This window comes from Vicia villosa, linkage group LG6 (assembly GCF_029867415.1).
Source record: "Vicia villosa cultivar HV-30 ecotype Madison, WI linkage group LG6, Vvil1.0, whole genome shotgun sequence".
Taxonomy (NCBI): domain Eukaryota; kingdom Viridiplantae; phylum Streptophyta; class Magnoliopsida; order Fabales; family Fabaceae; genus Vicia; species Vicia villosa.
In genome coordinates this window covers 34,062,267-34,080,004 of record NC_081185.1, presented here as the reverse complement: position 1 = coordinate 34,080,004, position 17,738 = coordinate 34,062,267, and positions in this window count along the sequence as shown.

Sequence of the window (17,738 nt, the reverse complement as noted above, 5' to 3'; positions counted from 1 at the left end):
ATCAAAAAGCATAAAAGATTCAGATGAAAGACACACAGAGTGAAGAAATAGATTTTCATTGATAACCAGAGGGAAGAGTACAATCAGATGCAAAAACAAAAACAGATGCAAGAAACAAAGAAAACTACTAAGACACAAGACTCAGACTAAAACTAGTTAAGCTTAGAGGCTAAGGCTGCCAGAAGATTCTTGATCTCAGCGGTGTCTTCTGCTTGCTTCCTTGAAGATTCTTCAGATCTTTGCATCCAAGTTCTGAATTCAGCATTGATGTCATCCTGGTTGTCCAGACGACTAAACACAGAAGCTTGGTTCTGCTGAAGTTCCTTCAGAGTTTCCAAGACTGCAGAGGTTGAAGGAGCAGCAGTAGGAACAACAGGATTTTCTTCAACAGCAGTAGGAACAGCAGATGCTGGAACCATTTGAGTTTCAGCAACAGGGTTCTCTACAGCAGGATTCTCCTCAAGAGGATTCTCCTTGAACCATTCAAACATCGTTTGAAAGTCGCCAGTCAGAACTGAATAAGGATAAGGAACCAGAGGCTTATCAGTCCTGACAACCATGGGCAGAGGATTGTCAACTTCCATATCATCAGAATTCACATCCATGTCATCAACAAAAGGAGCTTCTTCCAGAGGCTTCCAGTCCTTGATTGGTTGAAAGTATTGTCCATTTCCATACTCTAGAGCCAGTCCAGCAGGACCAGGAGCATCAGCAAGACAATCACTCTGGAGATCCAGAAAATCTGCTTGCACATCTTCAGAGAAAGCCTTCCAGAGCTTTCCAGCAGCCACATGATCCAGCTTGGAGTCATGGGCAACCTTCAGATACTCTAACCTTGTTCGTACCTTATGTTTTAATATTTCAAAACGCGTATCAACAGAAGGTAAAGGTGGGGTAGGTCTGAGAATGGTTATTGGATATTCTGGGTGGGAGATGAGATATGGTTCAGAGGTTCTCTCAAACAAAAAAGGATTGTTTGAAGAGGACGGAGGGGGTGAAGATTCTGCTTCATTGTCAGAGTCTAGGACTACAACAACTGGGTCAGATTGAGGTTTTTGAGGGGAATGAGGGACGAGGTTTGCAAAAGAATGAATCAGATGATAATGATGGTGGTGATGAAGAGAGATTGAAGTTACAAAACACAGGAGTGTCAACTTCTGGGTGGTGGTCAGATAATGGAGAGGTGGGTTGAGGTTGAGTTTCAAAAGGTGGAGGTTGAGCAGATGAGAAAATGTTTTCATTTGGGAAGATGGTGTTTAGAGGTTTTGGATTGAGAATGGGTTCAGAGTCATGGATAGGCGGTTTGCCTTTAGATTTGGAGGAAGCAGAAGGTGGAGATTTAGAGGTTTGTTTGGTAGTTTGAGGATGATTTTCTGGAGATTTTTCTGGTTGAGGTTCTGTTGATATATGTTCAGAATTTAAAATAGGAATAGGAACAGACTCGGTTATAGAAATACCTGGTATTTTTTTCTTCTTCTTCTGGGGCTTTGAAGTTCCATCTCCAACAGACTTTCTCTTCTTCTCCTTCTTTTCTTCCTTTTCCTTCTCTTCTTTTTCTTCTTCCTTTTCCTTCTTTTCGTTCTTTTCTTTCTTTTCCTTCTTTTCTTCTTTCTTTTCCTTCTTGTCTTTCTTCTCTTTCTCTTTCTTCTTCTCCTTTTTCTTCTTCTCTTTCTCTTCCTTCTTCTGTGATGGATCTTGATCAGCTAAACTGGGAAGCACTCTGTTTCTCACCCATACTGGATCAAACTCAGAGCCTTCCTTTAGACACTTTTCCAGATAGAAGAGGACAGTGTTGGGATGCTCATTCTTGAAGAAGAGCTCAAAATTAGCCAGAGCAGGAATCCTTCCGGTCAAGATCTCATTTACCACTCTGGGAGGAGCGGCAATGTTCTCAATCAACTTCATTTTCTTTAGAGTGTGAGCATTCATAGTGCTCCCACATGTTGCATACAGATCTTTAACCATTCCAGCTGCTAGCAGATCATCAACCAAGCCAGTCTCAATCAGAATATCAGAAATCAATCTTCCAAAAGGAATGATGTTCCTTATAATCTTTGGAGTATTCAATCTAGCTTGCTCTCTAGAGTCCCTCACATGATTCCACATGTGGATAAACAGAATATAAGGGAGATCCACCTTCTCGCCTTGACCAATACAATACAGAATGTATTGTTGATCCTGGTTGATGTAGTTTGGAGAAACAGTTGCCTTTCTTTGATAGATGCAACCCAGAAGGATCTTGGCCCATATTCTGTAGGGATCCTTCAAGTCCTTGATACAGGTAGAACTTTCTCCAAATTTGAAGATTTCAGCATAGACAACGTCCCAGTCTGTTCTGCCTACAATGGCTCCAGCAGCACCAAACCAGTTTTCCAAACCTAGCAATCTTCTGATCCGATTTTCTGTGATTGAGATTTCTTGACCACATACGAAAGAAAGAATTGCCTTTGGCATAAGTGTTGCATGAACCCAAAACTCTTTAACCAATTCTGGGTAAACTGGTCCAATCAGACGGTTGAAAAACGGTTCCCAACCTTGAACAATCATGTTGTTCTTCAAGTTAAACCCATGTTCTTGAAGATTTTCAAAATCAACCATTATTTCACAGATAACTTCTAATTCATCCATCGGAATCAAACAAGTTTTCAATGGAGAAAGAACAGTTTGTTGTTGTTGTTGTTCTTGTTGTTGAGAAGACGAAGCTTTGTGTTGAACAGACGAAGCCATTGAAGAACACTTGAGATTTCTGGGTTTCCTTGATTTAGGGTTTAGATGAAGGCAAAAGAGGAGGCAGAAATGCATAAACTATGAAGATGATAAAGGAGTGAAAAGAGAGAAAATGAATATGGAATGAGTTAATATAGACACGGACTTGAAAAAGAAATGCAATGAGATTCTGAATGCAACGGTTACAGAATATGAATCAATCACATTTAATGTTGAGAGACGTTAGTGGAGATAGCGTGAGATTTGAAAATATTTGCACAGTTACCTAGGGCGACGTCTTATCAACTGCACGCATGCTAGTCCCTTCAGAATGAACATGTGGTCATCATCTGGAATAGCTGGTGACAACTATTTTGCTTTAACAGAAGTTCTGTGTCATACTTAGACACATGAAACGTTTGTGATAACAAATTCAGAGTATCCATATGAACATACATAAACAGAACATCTGATAGATAAAATAAATAAATCATAAAGCATATTCTTCAAACTAATCCACATATCAGATCATCTCAACACCTTCATTCTGGGCATAAATCCATACTGATGTTCTTCAGAATGAACTTAAACCTATCTTCAGCAAGGGGTTTTGTGAAGATATCAGCCCATTGATGGTCTGTATCTATAAAGTTTAAAGAAAGAACACCCTTTTGAACATAGTCCCTAATAAAGTGATGTTTAATCTCTATATGTTTAGCTTTAGAATGTAAAATAGGGTTTTTAGATAAACAAATAGCATAAGTATTATCACAGAATATAGGAATGTTACTCTCATATATCTGATAGTCTTCTAGCTGACTTTTCATCTAGAGCATCTGTGTACTACATCCAGCAGCAGCTATGTATTCTACTTCTGTTGTAGAGAGTGCTATTGTTGCTTGCTTCTTGCTGTACCAAGAGATCAGGTTACTTCCTTGAAACCGACAGCTTCCAGAAGTACTTTTCCTTTCAACTCTATCTTCAGCGTAATCAGCATCACAATATCCTACTAAGTTGTATTCTTCAGATCTTCTATAGACTAAACCAACATTAGCAGTAACTTTTAGATACTTAAGAATTCTCTTAACAACAGTTAAGTGAGATTCTCTAGGATCTTATTGGAATCTAGCACACAAGCATACACTGAATAAAATATCAGGTCTAGAGGCAGTCAGATTGAGAAGAGATCCTATCATACCTCTGTAGATCTTCTGATCTACCGTCTTGCTTACCTCATCCTTACCTAAGACGCAAGTTGGATGCATTGGAGTTTTTGCTTCTTTGCTTTCAGATAGATTGAACTTCTTCAGCAGTTCTTTGACATACTTAGTCTGATGAACATAGGTTCCTTCAGAAGTTTGATTGATCTGAATGCCTAGGAAATATTTTAGTTCTCCCATCATGCTCATCTCAAATTCTGCCTACATAGACTTAGCAAACTCCTTTCCAAGTGTAGCATTAGATGTTCCAAAAATAATATCATCTACATAAATTTGACAAATTAGCTTATCCTTTTTATAGGTTTTACAAAAGAGAGTTGTGTCTACTTTTCCTCTTGTGAAACTATTATCCAGAAGGAAAGGACTTAATCTTTCATACCAAGCTCTGGGAGCTTGCTTCAAACCGTATAATGATTTCTTTAATTTAAAAACATGTTCTAGAGACTTAGAGTCTTCAAAACCAGAAGGTTGGTGAACATAAACTTCTTCATCTATATAACCATTTAAAAAGGCACTCTTAACATCCATCTGATACATAGTGATGTTATTCTAAGTGGCAAAAGAAATTAATAATCTAATAGATTCTAACCTGGCCACTGGTGCAAAGGTTTCCGTATAGTCAATACCTTCTTGCTGACTGTATCCCTGAGCAACCAGTCTGGCTTTGTTTCTGATAACTTCACTTTTTCTCACTCAGCTTGTTTCTGAAAACCCATTTTATTCCAATGATATTGAATCCTTTGGGTCTTGGAACTAAATCCCAAACATCATTCCTTGAAAACTGATTTAACTCTTCTTGCATAGCAATTATTCAGTCAGCATCTTCCAGAGCTTGATCAAGAGAAGTTGGCTCAATCAAAGATACTAAACCAAATTGACATTCTGCATTGTTCTTTAGGAATGATCTTGTTCTGATGGGATCATCTTTTTTCCAATTATAACATCTTCTGGATGGGCAGGATTGATTTTTGAAGATCTTCTGAGTGTTGGCTCTTCAGATATTCTGAAATCTAAAGACGCTGCAACTTGATCTTCTGATACATCCTTTCCCTTGGGTTCTTCATGATCTGAGTTAGAGATGTCTATATCTGCAAAATTCTCAAAATGCTTTGGCTTTTCAATGCCAAGCTTATCATCAAATCTGATATTGATTGATTCCTCAACTATCAGAGTTTCAGTATTGTATACTCTGTAGCCCTTAGAGCGTTCAGAATATCTAAGAAGGAAACACTTTTGAGCATTGGAATCAAACTTGTTCAGATGATCTTTAGTATTCAGAATATAACAAACACATCCAAATGGATGAAAATATGAAATGTTGGGCTTTTTGTTCTTCCACAATGCATAAGGAGTCTTATTTAGAATAGGCCTAATGGAGATTCTATTCTGAATATAACAAGCTGTGTTAATTGCTTCTGCCCAGAAATGCTTAGCCATATTAGTCTCATTGATCATGGTTCTGGCCATTTCTTGTAGAGTCCTATTCTTTTGTTCTACAACTCCATTTTGTTGTGGAGTTCTAGGACAAGAGAAATCATGGGCAATACCATTTTCTTTGAAATAAATTTCAAAGAATCTGTTCTCAAATTCATCACCATGTTCACTTCTGACTTTTATGATTTTACATTCATCTTCACATTGAATTTGATTACAGAAGTCAAAGAACACAGAATGTGACTCATCCTTGTGTTTTAAGAACTTTACCCAAGTCCATCTGCTATAGTCATCTACAATGACTAATCCATATTTCTTGCCTCTGATTGATGCTGTTTTGACTGGGCCAAAAAGATCAATGTGCAGAATTTCTAAAGGCCTAGAGGAAGAGACAACATTTTTAGATTTGAACGCAGGTTTTAAAAACTTCCCTTTCTGACATGCTTCACAAAGAGCATCTGATTTATATTTCAGATTAGGGAGTCCTCTGACCAGATTGAGTTTGTTAATTTGAGAGATCTTTCTCAAACTAGCATGACCCAATCTTCTGTGCCAGACCCACTGCTCTTCATTAATAGACAGAAGGCAAGTAACCTGTTGGTTCTTAAGATCTGAAAGATCAATCTTATAAATGTTATTCTTTCTCTTGCCTATAAATAGGATTGAGCCATCCTTCTGACTAATAGCTTTACAAGACTTTTGATTAAAGATTATGTCATAACCATTGTCACTTAATTGACTTATAGACAATAAATTATGAGCTAATCCATCTACTAAAAGAACATTAGTTATAAAGGGAGAATTACCAATACATATGGTTCCTAAGCCTATGATTTTTCCCTTCTGGTTCCCTCCAAACTTTACTTCTCCAGTAGATTTAAGTTCCAGACTTTGGAACATAGACCTTCTTCCCGTCATGTGATGTGAGCACCCAGAGATTTTACTTAAGATTTTCTCATGTTCTGATTGAACTGAGATTTTACATAAAATTTTCCAGAATGTGCAACAACATATTTCTTTGTGTGTGTGATATGGAAACTTTTAGAGTGCGATGTGTGTTTGATATCATGAGAATGACCATACTTGAACTGTTCTTACAGAGGTTTGTATTTAATGATCATTTCATCAACAGGTTCAAGTTTATATGGGATTTCTCCCTTAAAGCCTATACATATCCTTTTGTTTCCACTAACACCATAAATCATAGAGGCTAACTGACTTCTGCCTATACCTCTAGATAAGAACTTTCTAAAGCTCAAGTCATATTCTTTCAGAATATTGTTAGTGCTTGGAATAGACATGTCTGAACTTGAAGATGTTTCAACATCTTTAGTTAAATTTAAAACTATTTCTTTTAGTTCAGATTTTTCTATTTCAAGTCTATTAGTTTCAGATGCAAAAAACTTTTTGAGCTTTTTGTATTTGATACTAATTTGAATCTTGACTTCCAAAATTTCTGATAAGCTAGAAACTAAATCTTCTCTAGTGAGTTCAGAAAATACCTCATCAGAGTCTGAATCAGAAGTAGATTCTTCTTCAGCATCAACTGGTGCCATGAGTGTTATGTTGGCTTGCTCATCTTCAGAGTCTAACTCTTGATCAGATGAATCAGAGTCATCCCATGTATCCATCATGCCTTTATTCTTTTCAAAGTTCTTTCTGGGCTTTTCCCTCTGAATCTTAGGATATTCATTCTTGTAGTGTCCAGGTTCTTTGCATTCATAGCACACTACCTTTTTCTTGCCATATCTTCTGTGTTCAGAAGATTCTCCCTTTTCAGGTCTCTTGAAGTTCTTGAATCTTCTCTGCTTGCTCTTCCAAAGTTGACTCACCCTTCTGGATAAGAGAGACAATTCATCTTCTTTTTCTTTTGACTCTGACTGGTCAGATCCATCTTCTTCTGCCTGAAAAGCGTTAGCATAATTTTATTTTTAGATTTTAAAGCAATAGACTTACCTTTCTTCTGAGGCTCATTTGCATCTAGCTCAATCTCATGACTCCTCAGTGCACTTATAAGCTCCTTAAGAGATACTTCATTTAGATTCTTTGCAATCTTAAATGCTGTAACCATTGGTCCCCATCTTCTGGGTAGACTTCTGATTATCTTCTTAACGTGATCAACTTTTGTGTATCCCTTGTTAAGAACTCTTAATCCAACAGTTAGAGTCTGGAATCTGGAGAACATTACTTCAATGTTTTCATCATCTTCCGTTCTGAAAGCTTCATACTTCTGGATGAGAGCCAGACCTTTTGTCTCCTTGACTTGTGCATTTCCTTCATGAGTCATCTTCAGAGATTCAAAGATGTCATGAGCAGTTTCTCTGTTTGTGATCTTCTCCCACTCAGCATGTGAAATGGAATTTAACAATATAGTTCTTGCTTTGTGGTGATTTTTGTACTCTTTCTTTTGATCATCACTCATAGCCTGTCTAGTGAGCTTGACTCCTTGAGTAGATACTGGATGTTTGTAACCATCCAACACTAGATCCCATAAATCACCATCTTGGCATAGAAAGTAACTTTCTAGTCTATCTTTCCAATATTCAAAGTTCTCACCATCAAAGACTGGTGGTCTATTGAATCCATTAAAGCTGTTACTTCCATTGTTACCATTGTTGTTATGCTTAGTAGGAGTTGGAACTGGATCAACAATTTTTTTTCTCCTGAATCTTTTCTCTAACACGGTTAAGTGTTTGCACCTAGAACCGGAGCTCTGATGCCAATTGAAGGAGTTAAAAACACTTATAAAGGGGGGATTGAATAAGGGTTGTTTCTAAAAATGGTAGATAAAAAATAATCACACAGTTATGTTTATCCTAGTTCGTTGTTAACCAAACTACTCCAGTCCACCCCTGACAGAGTGATTTACCTCAACTGAGGATTTAATCCACTAATCAATCTTGATTACTATGGTTTTCCACTTAGACAACTTCTAAGTCTTCTAGAGTATACAGATCATAACTTGATCACTCTAGGAAATTCCTTTTACAAAAGATGTAAACAAATATTACAAGAGTTTAATGTGCTTCTTAATAAGCTATAATCACCAAGTGATTTTTCTCTCAATATTAAGTTCTAAACACTCACTAAGATATTACAAGTTGTGAGGTTGAAGATGAAGTTCTTCTCTGTTTGTGAGATATCGTTTTGGCAGCGTAATGTTACTTAGAGCGAGAGTTGTTTTACTTCAGCATCAGAACTTCTTTATATAGGCAGTGAGAAATGTGACCGTTGAGTAGCATTTAATGCTTTGCATAAATAGTACACTGCTGCATTTAATGTTTCACTCTTTTGTCAACTACCTCGAGCCATGCTTCAACTGCTTTTGCTGACTTTGCCTTTTGTAGCTTCTAACGTTCGTTCCTTTTGTTAGTCAGACAGATTTGACGTTGTAGCCTTTTCATATTTTACTTTGCTTCTGCACTCAGACTATTAGAATAACTTTTGAATATCATAGTCTTCAGCGTTGGTGCAGATGCAACTTCAGTCATCAGACTTTGGAAGTGCTTTGGAGCGTGATACCATCAGATCTTCAGAGCCTTGCTTCTGATTGCCATCTTCTGATGCCTTCTAGATCATGTTATGATTTTCTCAAGACCATCTTCTGATGTCTTCCAGACCATGTTCTGAAGAAGTCATCCAGATCTTCTGGATCAGAGCTTATGAATGCTGATTTTGTGCATACTCTTTTAGACTTTTCCTGAAATGGAAAACGTGAATAATTAGAGTACCACATTGTCTTATACAAAATTCATATATAATGTTATCATCAAAACTAATAATATTAATCAGACCATTTCATGTTCTAACAGGAAGTGCCTTTGTAAAGAGATCTGCCACATTATCACTTAAACGAATATACTAAATATCAACCTCTTTGTATCTTTCAAGTTCTTGTGTGAATGAGAAAAACTTTGGAGGGATATGCTTGGTCATGTCACTTTTTATGTAACCTTCTTTCATCTGGGTAACACATGCAGCATCATCTTCATAGAAAATTGTTGGATTACTATCAATTGGTAAGCCAGACGCTCCTTGAATATGTCGAGTTACCGATCGTAACCATCTACACTCTTTGCTTGCTTCATGAAGGGGAATTACTTCATCATGATTTGAAGAAGTTGCTACAAGTGTTTGCTTTTGCGATCTCCATGATATTCCAGTGTTACCATATGTAAATATATATCCAGTTTGTGATTTAGCATTATGTGGATTTGACAAATATCCTGCATCTGCATAACCAAGCAAAACTAGTTTTGTATTGTTAGAATAAAACAAACCCATATTAGATGTACCTCGAAGATATTGAAATATATGTTTTATTCCTTTCCAATGTCTTTTTGTAGGGAATGAAATGAATTTTGCTAGTAAATTCACTGCAAAAGCTATATTGGGTCTTGTATAGTTAGCAAGGTACATGAGTGCCCCAATGGCACTAAGGTATGACACTTCTGTGCCAAGATCTTCTTCATTACTTTCCTTAGGCCTAAAGGGATCTTTTTCAATATTAAGTGTTCTACCCATCATTGGACTACTCAAAGGATTTGCCTTGTCCATGTTGAACCTTTTTAATACTCTTTCTGTATAATTTGATTGATGTACCAATATACCATTTTTTGTATACTCAATCTGTAAATCAAGGCAGAATCTAGTTTTTCCCAGATCATTCATTTCAAATTCTTTCTTTAAATAATTTCTCGCTTCTCTGATTTCTTTATTAGTCCCAATGATATTTAAATCATCAACATAAACAACAATTATTACAAATCCGGATATTGTTTTTCTTATAAAAGCACAAGGAGAAATAGGATTATTCTCATAGCCTTCTTTAAGTAAATATTCACTTAGTCTATTGTACCACATGCTCCTTGATTGTTTTAACCCATACAATGATCTCTGTAACTTAATTGCATACATTTCTCTAGGTTTTAATGTCTCAGGCATTTTAAATCCTTCTGGGATTTTCATGTATATATGAGTACCAAGTGATCCATATAAACAAGCAGTAACAACATCCATAAGATACATATCAAGATTGTTAAATACTGATAAACCAATTAAATAGCAAAAAGCAATAGCATCCATAACATGAGAATATGTTACCTCATAATCAATTCCCGGTCGTTGGTAAAAACCTTGTGCAATAAGACGAGCTTTGTATTTGACAATCTCATTTTTCTCATCTCGTTTTCTTACAAAAACCCATTTATACCCGACCGGTTTTACATCTTTTGGTATAGTCATAATAGGGCCAAATACTTTTCGATTTTTAGAGAATTTAACTCAGTATCTATTACATCCTTCCAATTTTTCCAATCATGTCTATTTTGACATTCACTCATACTTCTTGGCTTTGGATCATCATTTCCATTTATAATTTCACATGCAATGGAGAATGAAAATACTTCATCTATATTCATACCTTTTCGGTTCTACAAAATTCCTGTATCAACATAATTAATTGAAATCTCAAGATCATTCTTATTATCAGTTTCATTATCAATGATCTCATTTTCATCATCTTGTGCTTCTTCGAGAGCACGCTTCTCAATTTTTTATTTATCATTATCTAGTGTCTTTTCAAGATCACTTTCAATCAAATTCACCTTTTCTATTCTCTTTCTTTTTCTGGGATTTTTGTCTTTGGATCTCATAGGTCGGCCACGCTTCAAGTGTGCCTTAGATGTACTTTCTACACTATTTTGATTTGAAATCTCAATCCTAGTTGAGACATTTATAGCTGGTACATGTGACTTTGTTACTCTTTTCAAATCAGTAAATGAATTTGGCAATTGGTTTGCTAAATCTTGTAAGTGGACTATTTTCTTTATATTTTCTTCCCATGATCTATTATATGGGTCCAAATATAATAAATGAGGTACATACCATGTTATGTCATTTTCTAGTTTTTTATCCTCTCCCCCTAGAGTTGGAAATATTGTTTCGTCAAAATGACAATCAACAAATCTTGCCTGGAAAACATCACCTGTTAAAGGTTTAAGGTATCTAATAATAGATGGTGATTCATACCCCACATATATACCTAACATCCTTTGAGGTCCCATCTTTATTCTCTGTGGTGGTGATATTGGAACATATACTGCATAACCAAATATCTTTAAATGAGAAATATTTGGTTCCTTACCAATTGCAAGTTGATAAGGGGTATGTTTATGATCAACAGTTGGCCTTAGACGTATAAGTGTTGCAGCATGTAAAATTGCATGACCCCAAACAGTAACTGGTAGTTTAGTTCTCATTATTAATGGTCTAGTAATATATTGAAGACGTTTGATTAATGACTCAGCTAAATCATTTTGTGTATGTACATGAGGAACAGGATGTTCAACAGTAATACCAATTGACATGTAATAATTATTGAAGGGTTAAATACGTTTTTAGTCCCTATAAATATGCGACCCTGCATTTTTAGTCCTTATAAAATTTTCCTTCAATGAATGGTCCTTCTAAAATTTTTATGCATGCAATTTTAGTTTCATTTATTTTCTAAAATTTTAAAAACTGATTAATTATCCTTTAATTTTTAAAGTTTTGAATAATTTTTTTTATATATGTCTAGAATACTGTAAAATATTTGTTTACCAAGTTTTAGAATTTTTTAAAATGAGAAGAATTAAATATGAATTTTTCAAATTTCAAAAAATAATGATAAAAGTAATAAAAATCTCAACTTAAAAATTAAATTTTGAGTACTTTTTTATTTTCAGGAACTTTTTAAAACATTATGAACATGTCTGCAAAATAATCATTGTAAAATACACATTGGTTTGACAGCAGAGACCGAAATTACATGCATAAAAATTTTAGAAGGACCATTTATTGAAGAAAAATTTTATAGGGACTAAAAATGCAGGGTCGCATATTTATAGAGACTAAAAACGTATTTAACCCATTATTGAATGATTCAGATGTAAATTCACCAGCATTGTCAAGTCTAATTTTCTTTATAGTATAATCAGGAAATTGAGCTCTAAGTTTAATTATTTGTGCAAGAAATTTTGCAAATGCCATATCACGACTTGACAGTAAGCATACATATGACCATCTACTAGATGCATCAATTAATACTATAAAATACCTGAATGGTCCTGACGGTGGATGGATAGGTCCACATATGTCTCCTTGACTTCTTTCAAGAAATGCAGGTGATTCTGTCTGAATCTTGCTCGGTGAATGCTTTGTTATTAGTTTTCCAAGAGAGCAAGCTTCACACGGTCTGTCTTCTTTTGTAAGTTTTAAACTTTTCAATGAATGACCATGTGTACTTTCAACTATTTAACGCATCATTGTTGAACCAGGATGACCTAAACGGTCATGCCATAAAATTAAAATTTTGGGATCTTCTTTTACTACTAAATTGCATTCAATTTCATGTATATATGTGTAATGTAATCCAGAAGGCAATTTCGGTAGTTTTTCCAAAGTTTTCTTCTTTCCCAAAACATTAGAAGTAATATTAATGTATTTCATATTACCTTCAGTTTCAGTATCATATCCTTGACGGTATATGTCATTAAAACTCAACAAATTTCTTTTTGATTTTGGAGAGTATAAAGCATTATTAATGACAAATTTTGTCCCATTTAGTAATGCGAACATATCATTACCTGTTCCTTCAATTAAATTTGTAAAGCCTGAGATTGTATTTATTATATCTTTAGTGGGATTTATTTCAGTAAAATATTTCTTACTTTTGAGGATTGTGTGTGTAGTTCCACTGTCCGGAATGCAAATGTCTTTGACATGTTCCATGTTTAACCTTCTTAAAAATAAAAATAAAATTAAATACAGTAAATTAACAACATATTTAACATTATTATTTCATACAAACATAAGATACACCTTAACAACATACAAATTGTTAAGTAGAAACATGTTTCAAATATAAAAACAAGCACACCAAACATTATTCAAAAACATATTTTAAATAGTTACTTAATCTGTTTCACCTCCAATAAAATCAGCAGTTTCAAAATAGGTATTATCATTTCTGGGTTCAATCTCATTAAAATTCACTTCTTTTCCCTTTTCTTCAACATATGCCATTTGTCTTTTACACAAATGTTCTGGTGTTTTACACACCTTAGACCAGTAGCCTTTCTTTCCGCATCTGTAGCATATATTCTCATAATTCCTTGAGGGACCTTCTTGAATATACTTACCCTTTCCTTTGTGATTTCAATTATTTTGTTCATATTTAGGGGATCTATAATTATTCACATGACCTCGTCCACGTCCTCTACCACGAAAATGATTTCGACCGTGGAAAAGGTTTCGACTATGATATACTCCTTGATTGTGACCATCAAAACGAGCATGACCATTATTACCATCAAAACGAACATGACCACCACGTCTCTTAAGACGATTAAAGCCACCACGCCCACGATTAAAGGTTGTGGCATTAGTTTCTGGATATGGCATTGTTCCCGTGGGTCGTGCCTGGTGGTTTTTTATAAGGAGCTCGTTATTTTGTTTCTACCACTAGAAGGGATGCAACTAAATCAGAGTACTCAGTGTATTCCCTCATTCTATATTGTTGTTGCAATAATATCTGGGATGCATAAAAAGTCGAAAAAGGTTTTTCCAATTTTTCTTTTTCGGTTATAATTTTGCCACAAAATTCTAGCTATGATATAATCTGGTGCGTAGCAGAATTATATGCAATGACAGTTTTATAATCTTAGAACCTTAACTTGTTCCACTGATCTATTAATGAGGGTAACAGGACTTTCTTCTGATGTCCAAATCTTGCTTTAATTTTATCCCATAAAATCTTGGGATCTTTAGCATTTGAATATTATGTTTGCAATCCGTCATCAAGATGATGCTTGATTATTCTGTTTACTTTCGACTTTCTATTTTCCATTTCATCTGGGTCGTCTGTCGATTTTACAGAATTCTTTCCTTCAAGGATTTTGTTAAGTCCCTCACATGTAAGGTAATCTATTAAATTGTTGTTCCAGGTTATGAAGTTGTCCCTAGTTATGCTTAGAATTTTGAATTGATGCTTAAGATTTGACATGATTATATCTATAATTCAGATGAACATAATCAATATTTAAAACCAAAAGAAATATCAATTTATTCTGTTACAAAATTCATGACTACATATTATTTAAAAACCTCTACTAACAAACCAAGCTAAGATCAGTAATGGTAAGACGATAATTATGATTAAAGCTACAAAATCATTACCTAATTCTTCACGCTTGATAATACTGACAGCAAACAACATAATTACAAGTAGAGTGATGAACAAAATAAGAAATTTAGCCATTTGAAAAATATGGATAGATAGTTTGAGATTGGTGTGAAAGTTATGAAAGAAGTGGAAGTATTTATAGAGGTAATTTTGAAAAAAAATGGCCGTTATATTACCGTTGGGGAAAAGGAAAAAGGAAAAGGAAAAAGTTAAGTGTGATAAAAAAAATATTTAGCCAAGTTTTAAGTGTATTAAATATCATCTAGTAGTTATAAGTGTTAGAGATAATTATAATTTATAACATATAAGGTAAATGAACACATAAAAAAAATTAGAATATGCGTATGGAGTTTTTAGACCTCCACTGAATATAAAAGAATATTTGCGTTAGGAGTCTCAGACTTCCATTAAATATAAAAGTTAGTAACTGCAAATGGGGTTATAAACCTCCACTAAAATGTAAAAGTTAGTAGCAGCATATGGTGGTTTTTAAACCTCCACTAAAATATAAAAGTTAGTAACAAAATATGGTGGTTTTTAAACCTCCACTAAATATAAAAGTTAGTAACAACATATGGTGGTTTTTAAACCTCCACTAAATATAAAAGTTAGTAACAACATATGGTGGTTTTTAAACCTCCACTAAATATAAAAGTTAGTAATAACATATGGTGGTTTTTAAACCTCCACTAAAATATAAAAGTTAGTAATTGCATAAATATAAATGTTAGTAGTTGCATATGGGGTTTTATACCTCCACACAAAATTTATAATAAAAATACTCAGACTTATTATAGAGCACTTGACAAGTTGTCAGTTTTCTATAACAAGGAGTAAAATAATAATGATAATGATAATAGTTACTCGAGTTATAAATCACTTGACTGGTTGCCAGTTTTCTATAACCGGGCAGATGAAAGTAATTATAAGATTAAAGAGTTAAGTATATAATATATATACCTAGTGTACTGCAAACTTCTGATAGAACGATCGTGCTGATAACGTGTTAAGAAAACTGAATACAGAGAGATAGAAGAGATTGAGTATCTTTAAAGATGATTTATGTGTGTGACATTACATATACCAAGGAGTGGTATTTATAGAGCTAGAATTTCAGTACTATTGAATGTAATGATACATGCTACTATGCAAAATTTGAAAATTTTATAGATAAAAGACATCCACTATTCACAATATATTTCAAAATAGTAATAATAATAATTACTTATTATTATAACAAAACTGACAAAATTAATTGTTTTTAGAGGAATAAATTGAATTTTTATAACATAAATATTATGACTGATATGTATATCATGAAAATATGATATAGTCTTTTATGTTCATTTCGTAAGTTATTTTCATATTAATAGTGTGTTATCACCATTCAACATGAACCCACTATCATCAAACAAATTCTATTAATAAATATATGATAATAAAATCGGTTAACTGAGTACTCGACAAGTCATGCAAAAGAATATAAGTGATCTAGATGTGATTTGTAATACATGCCTTTTAATTATAAGTGTGATTGTAAAATATATGACCATGATGAAATAAATAAATGTATTATTAGTGTGATTGTAAAATATATGACCACGATGAAATAAATAAATGTAAGGTGTTAAACTTGAGTCTTTAGCACTTAGTCTTCACAATCCTTTTGTCTTCAGAAGTTTGAGTCTTCAAAACTTCAAGTCTTCAGAGTTTTTAGAACCACGTCTTTAAAGTCTTTCAGCACTTGGTCTTTAGAACTGGTTTCTTCAGAACTTCTATCAAGAGTGATTATTTCAGATGCTTCTACTTCTGAAGTTGTTGCTACCGTTCAGCAGAACCTTGTAGCGCGGAAATATAACCTGATGGCTTCTGATGTTTTGGCCACGCCTTCTCATCAGAATCAAACTTGTTTGTTAAGTACTCAACAATAACAAACATTAGTATAACAAAATTATTCATACACATTGTTATCATCAAAAATCATAGACGTATTGCATAACCAAATCTTGTTCTAACAGCTTCCCCTTGCTTGCGTATCGGAAATGATTGATTCATCTTCCATACCAGATCGGGATATCTTGGGACAGAAGCTCTCGGGAGATTCATGTACCAGTTTAGCGCTTCATCCTTGAACGTTCCTAGCATCATGACACATTTGAGAGTATTTGTAGCCCCGAGTGTAGTGACTTGGTCGTCGACGGCCCAAATGTGCTGCACGGGATTCGTTATGCCGTCGAAAATGGGAAAAGGAGGAAGTTTAAAGTCTTCCGGGATCCCTTCTGCCCACACGGCATCCGATAGAGGCTGGAAATAAGGTGATTCATGTGTGACACCGCTCTCCTTGGGCATTTGTGACTGCAGGAATTGTATGAAACCCTGTAATGACTCATTCCGCTGCCTCAAAGCTTCTGCCATGGTCAGCAAGTGGGCGATGCTAGAAATGGTGCTTTCCTCCATGGCGAGTTGCTTGGTTTTTCTTTGGTGTCAAAGGTATGTGAATTTGTGTGTGTGGCCTGGGGAAGTTTTACCTAGGCCCCACGATGGCCGCCAAATGTTCCTATAGAACACTTTTGATTACCTCATGGAAGAATATTTCGGCGAGGTCACACAAGAGTTTAAGATTTGTAGCTATATGGATTTGAGCAGCACAGCTAATGCGAGCTCAAGAACGTATGTGTCTTACTTATCCCTCAGTTGGAAGCCCTATTTATAGCTGTTGGAGCTATTATTACTCTCATTGATGGAGGAACCTTGAATTCCTTCCATAATACGCGAACTACCGTAACTCCCGCCGTTTTGGTCTTTAAAGATTTGTAACTTCCATAACGGTGAAGACCTTTATCGTGAAGGCGACGATTATGGATATCCGGGGTTGATGATGCTGGGCTCGTTTGGCTGAGTGTTTGAGCTGGCTTGAGGAATCCCCCCGTGCTGACAAGTGATACCGGACTGATACCTTTTTTGGATCTGCCTCATCATTCTGCTTTGGACCGATGTGCCTGACCGGCTCAATCACTCCAAATATGTACAATTCTATATTATCTTTTATGCATTCTAGATATATTAAGTATCTTTTTAGGAGTTTTTTTATAACTTTTATTGTCTAGTTATGATATATGTTGATGCATGTGTAAAATAAGGTATCAAATATA